Source organism: Athene noctua, unplaced genomic scaffold (assembly GCF_965140245.1).
Source record: "Athene noctua unplaced genomic scaffold, bAthNoc1.hap1.1 HAP1_HAP1_scaffold_34, whole genome shotgun sequence".
Taxonomy (NCBI): domain Eukaryota; kingdom Metazoa; phylum Chordata; class Aves; order Strigiformes; family Strigidae; genus Athene; species Athene noctua.
In genome coordinates this window covers 726515-732308 of record NW_027437537.1, presented here as the reverse complement: position 1 = coordinate 732308, position 5794 = coordinate 726515, and positions in this window count along the sequence as shown.

Genomic DNA, 5794 nt, shown 5'->3' with positions numbered 1-5794 from the left:
AGCTGACCCCAGCTGACCCAAGGGACATTCCAGACCCTGTGACGTCTGCTCAGTATAAAGCTGGGAGGAAGGGGGAAGGGGGGGTCACCCTTGTTCCTCCGAGGCAACCACTGCGCGTATGGGAGCCCCGCTTCCTGAGACGGCCCCACAGCGCCTCTCCGTGGCAAGGACAGAATAAATCTGGGTCCTTTTTTTGCTTCCGCACACGGACCTTTGCTTCGCTTTGCTTCTATTAAAACTGCTTTTGTTTTACCCATAAGGGTGTTTTGGGGTGTTTTTCCCCTGTCCTATTTTCTATCCCCTCTTTGCCCTGTTGAGGAAGAAAGGCGAAGGGGGGAAGGGACAGAGCGACTTGGGGGGTACCTGGCATTTAGCCAAGGTCAAACCACCACAAACTTCATTGCCACTGTTATCTGGGGTATCTAATGTCTTTAATCTTTTATGTCTTTTCACCTGTTCCGATAGAATGACCCTTTCTGAAGTCACCTTTTCAGATGCAAACTCTCTAGAAAAAGGCCCTTTCCATTCCCCTTTAGTGTTCTCATGCCCTTCCTTTTGGTTCATTCAGATTCCTCTCAGCTTGCGAGCTGCTGCTTTGAACTTCAGGTGGTTAAAAGCTTGCCTGTCTTTCAGGAGACTGATTGTCTCCTTCGCTAACTCTTTCATTAGGTTTATATCTACCTTTTCCTATCTGCCAACCTCAACTCTTTCTCCTGAGATTACCCTTGTAGAAAGGCAGCCTCACTGGAGACAGCTTGTCCTTCTGGGAGAGGGATGTGGTTTGTTAGATATGAAACTTGATTATTTTTGACGTTTCCTTGCTTGAGAAAAGCAGAAATCCTTCTGCGCCCGTGTGCAGCCGGTTCTCTAAGGAGAGCAGGTGGGAGATTGTGCAAAGGAGCTGTAACCTCCCGCTGCAGAGATCAGAGGAGAAATCTGATGTAAGGAGAGATGATGCGAGTGCCAGGCGGCTGAGGAGAGCAATGCTGAGCCGGGAGGTGAGGACACAGGTTGTCCGTACGGTGTTGGACCCCAAGGGACTGTCCAGGAGACCTCCTGAGGAGATGCTCTGCACCAATACCAATCAGAGAGTGCTGCTATCGCCTCTTCTCTCAATGTAAAGTAAAACAATGTGCTCTTTAAAGTACAGATTGATTTTTATTAGGTGCACTTTGAAATCGTCATTCTCAGCTACACTCTGGAATTAATTCAATTAGCTGTACAAGTCTTGAAGGCTTGAAGAAAATGACAGCAAGAGAAGTGACTCATGAGGGCGTTCTGTATTTTAATGAGCACCGTGGTGCGTTTGGCCCCATGTCCATGATCCTCAGGGAGTGAGAGGAGACTGAGCAAACTACTCAGCAAGTCCCAGTCAGAAGCAATCCCAGAGTACCCTGAAGCCCTGACTGGCCCCACTGAGGGCCAGCACTGACAAAGCCTCTGCAGGGACTCGTTAGAGCAGATAATTGGAGGCTGTGATTGCAGGCAGGCAAAGGCCCCGTGCAGGGGGCTGTAGTGCTGCCAAACCCTTGGTTTGTTTGCTGCAGCAGAAAGTCCAAGCCCTGACCCTCAGCCCTGGGAATCCACACCAGTCTAGAGGTGGCCTCCCCAGCGCTGAGTCAAGGGCGATGATAACGCCCGGGTTTGCTTTGCCACGCTCCCTCTAACGCAGCCCTGTAGGCAGTTGTCCTTGCTCACGGTGACCGTGCACCACTGACTCCTATGGAATCCCTCTTCATGCCCAGGCCCTTCCTCTCCTGAGGGTCAGTCCCGGGCTGTTCAGGTCCCAACTGCCCTCACACCTGGGGTTCAAAATCTTTCATCTCTGTTGGTCAAACCCCTCTTCCCTCCCCAAATCTGACATCTCTCTTGTCCGAGTCCTGCAGGAGGCCTTTCCCCAGCACCTTCCCCGGGGCTGAGGTGAAGGTGGCCCGCCTGCAACTCTCCCAAACTCCTTTCTTGCCCTTCTTAGGTGAGGCTTGGTCCTTGCCTTTGCTGAGTACCATGGAACTTCCCTGCTTGCTCTGGCTTTTCTGAGATGATTGAGAGAGGAGGTCTCACAATAACGCCAGCCAGCTCCACCACCACCGCTCTGCCCTTTCCCACACCCAAAGCCTTCTAACTATCACATACTTCCAGAGGCATGCCCACAAAACAGCACACACTTGCCCTGGTCCTCTGGGCCTGTTCACAAGGGAACCAGAGAGGATTTCTTTGGCAGGCCCACAGCTCTGATGGGGTCTCTGTGCAGCTCAGAGCTTTCCGGAGAACTTTTCTCAGTGCCCTCCTTGTCCCCCACAACATCTCTGGCCCACAGGCTGTAGATGAGGGTATCGAGCAGTGGGCTGAGGATGGTGTAGGAAAAGGGGTTTGTCAGACTGCGTCAGGAGGGCTGTTCTGGGCATCGCACAGACAAGGATGAGGGTGTCACGGGGACAGTGACACTGGTGAGGGGAGAGGAGCAGCCGGACAAGACCTCCTGTCTGCCCACGCTGATGGCAGAGCTGCCCCAGGCCGGCAGCTCTGACGCACAGACAGGGTGCCCGTGTGAACAGGAAGGGCAGGCTGGCCCGAAGAAGAAGGTTATGGAAGCAAACACCATGAATGTCACGGTGCCACTGCAGGAGAGCTCCACTGAAATCACGGAAGAGGTGGCCCACCCCACTGGGGCCACAGAGCTCTGTCTGTGACAAGAATGAAATGAGTGCTGCCGATGACAGAAATACCCCCAGCTAAGGTACAGCTGCCTCCCCAGGACAGACCTTCCAGTCTGGGCATCTTGCAGAGAGAAGCGGGCGGCACACAGCCCGGTGCTGATCTTTGCGTGCGGCCGCCAGTGGGAAACACTCAGCACATGCAGAAGGTGCCCAAACTAGCACGCACACTGCTGTGAGCAGAGGGGATTCCAGCGAGGAAGAACATTTGTTTCTCTGTTGGTTGATGAAGCAAATCGGCAAGGAAGTTCAGAGAGGGGAAGGGTGAAGGTACGTGTGTCCCTGAGTGCATTCATTGCCCCTAGATGTGCTCTGCCCCTTCTGAAACCTGAGAGATGACTTCTTCTACAGGGCACTGTCCATCAGGCCCAGAAGGTCTGCCAGGGTGGGGCTGGGGATGTTCTACATGTGCCCTGTGTGGGGTGGCTGAGGGAGCTGGACACCGTTTGCCCAGCGGTGTGGAGGCTTCAGACACTCTAGAAGTAGCCTGAGAGGGAGCGAGGGGTGAGTTCAGAGATGGGGGAGTTCTCTTTGTAGGGAGATACAGCAGGAGCAAGAACTAATGCCACAGAGTGCAGGTGGGGAGGCCCAGAGCGGGCACAGAGCAATGTCCCTGGAAGGGCAGTGCTGTGGTGGAACAGGTCACCCCGAGGGAGACTGGAGCAGCCCCAGGCTTTGTGTTTCACGGAGCAGGCAGGGAGGACGGGGAGATCTCAGGAAAGGAAGGGAGATGCTGAGGTGAGAGCAAGGTGTGGCAGCCGGGTGGACATCTCCAGCCTGCAGAGAAAGAGGTGCAGGTGTGGGACACGGTGGGACACCTTGGGGTGGGGACAAGAGAGGGATGAGGAAACTCTGACAGTGCCCCAGCAGAGCTGAGCTCTCTCTGCCCTTGGCTCTGGCTGGTGTCTCTGCCACTGGTGGCCATGAGGAAGCCCCTTCCCCTCCCAGCACTGGGTCTCGTGGCCTCCCCTTCCCCAGCCGAGAGCCTGGGAGGTGCTGGACCATGGTCCTGCCCTTGGCATTGCCCGTCCCCACATGACACTGCCCCAGGAAGGGCCCTGAGCAATGGGGCAGGGACGGGATTCCCCCTCCCAGGGGCTGGGGTCAGGTCTTGGCCCTTGTGTTTAATGTAAGACATGGAGGGTCACTCAGAATCTGTTCCACCTTGCCATGGCCTTTGTTTACCTGTCAGCTCTGCCTGGCGCTCTCAGCTCTAAGCAGCCCTGGGGAGGCTTTGTCAGTAATGGTCCTCACGGGGACACATTAACACTGCCATGGCCTGGGGAGTTGGCATCAGAGTTTCACTTTCTGACAGGCACCCGCCTTGTTCTGCCACTGCCTGAGGTCCCTGGGCTCGGCACCAAACCCACCCGCGGGGTCCTTAAAATGCCTGGGGCTGGTCCTGTGCTGCGGAGCTGGGCCGGGCTCCTGGGCCGGAGGGAGCTGAGGGCAAGTGGTCAGCGCTGCAGAGAGCCAGCTCTGCCCAGGAGCAGCTCCTCTGCAAAGGGCAGCAGGGCCGAGGGCACTGCCTGCAGGCACCGAGGGCACAGGAGCCGGGCACAGCGAGGGCAGAGGCAGACGGCCCTGGGAGGGTGCTGAGAGCTCAGAGGAGGAGAAACCTTGCCAGCCCGTGACACCGTCGGTCTGTGGGTGCGGGGCAGGGCAGCTGCAGGTGGCGGAGGGATGTGGTGCAGCCGGCACAGCCCCAGGAATGTCCCTCCTGTCCAGAGGAGGAGGCCGTGCTCCCGAGCAGGGCTTCCCTGCTGCGCTGCCAGAGGGACAGGCCACGGCTCTGCCTTCTCCCGGGGACGGCTGCGGGGGGGTGCAGCCGCGGGTGCAGCCGCGGGTGCCCAGGGCTGTCCTTCCGAGCAGGGTCCCTGCACCCCCGGGGCTGCGTGCTGGGGCAGGGACTCTGCCGCCGGCCAGGGTCAGCACTCAGCCTGCCCGGGGAGCTGCCCGCGGCGCCGGGGGGAGCAGCTGTGGGGGGCAGGAGAGACCCCCGGCAGGGCAGGGTCCTGCTGCTGTGGAGAGAGAGGCTGCTGCGTGGGGCAGGGCTGCTCCCAGCCCCACATCACCCCCAGGACACGGGCAGAGGCAGCATTTCAAGAGGAAGCCCAAGGCAGGGATTACTACCAAGAGAAGGAGCTTGCTTATGGCTGGGTTTACAATCTCCTGCTTTTGCAGAATTTGGGGAGAGAAATGGAAAAGGAGTTCTCGCGCTTGCAGAAGGCACTGAGACACCGGAGCTGAAGCCCCGAGTGAGCAGCATCTCTGACAGCAGCTTCCTAAAGTGCCTTCAGCCACTCCCCCGCCTCTGGACAGCACCAGCATCACCCATCAGGGTTGCTCTGACCTGCCCTTTTCGACCTGGGAACAGGAATATGCGCCCAGGCAGTGCCCTGCCAACAGGCAGGTTTCTCTAGCGCCAAGGTGAGTGCACAGAGCTTGGGACGGGGTCTGTCCGTGCTGACAGGGAAAGACCTGGCACAGGGAAGCACCTTCCAGGGGGAAAAACTGCAGAGAGCGGGGCTACGGCCCGGCAATGAGAGGAAATGCAGACAGAAACGTGGGAGGGAGAGTTCAGAAATCTCCATCTCATCCCCTCCAGCGCAGAGCCCTTCCTCTGAGCAAGCCCCCTGCCTCCTCCTCTCCCACCAGCGAAGCCTCTGCTCTCAGGGCAGTGGGGTCCAAGGCAGGACCCTCCTCCTCTCAGCCCGAGCTGCAGCAGAGCTGGGGTGCAGCTCTGCAGCCCCGTGCCCAGTGCCCTCTGCAGAGCTCCGGGGCTGGGAGCAGCCGCCCGGCAATGTTGGTGTCTGGGAGGAGGCAGCACAGCGGTGGAAGGGTAACGCTGTCCTGGGGCTGCCCTGCCCTGGCCGCTCTCAGCAGCACCCTCACTGCATTTCACTTGTCTCCCACTTGTCTGTGTTACGAGCCGTGTGTGTCCTTGCCTAGAGTTGGGGTGCTGAGACTTGGAGAGGGGGTGACACATGTAGTGCTCTGCACGGGATCCCTCTGCTCTCAGCAGTGTCTGGTTGTGTTCCAGGGTCACGTAAGAATGTCATTGCCCTCCCTGTCATCAA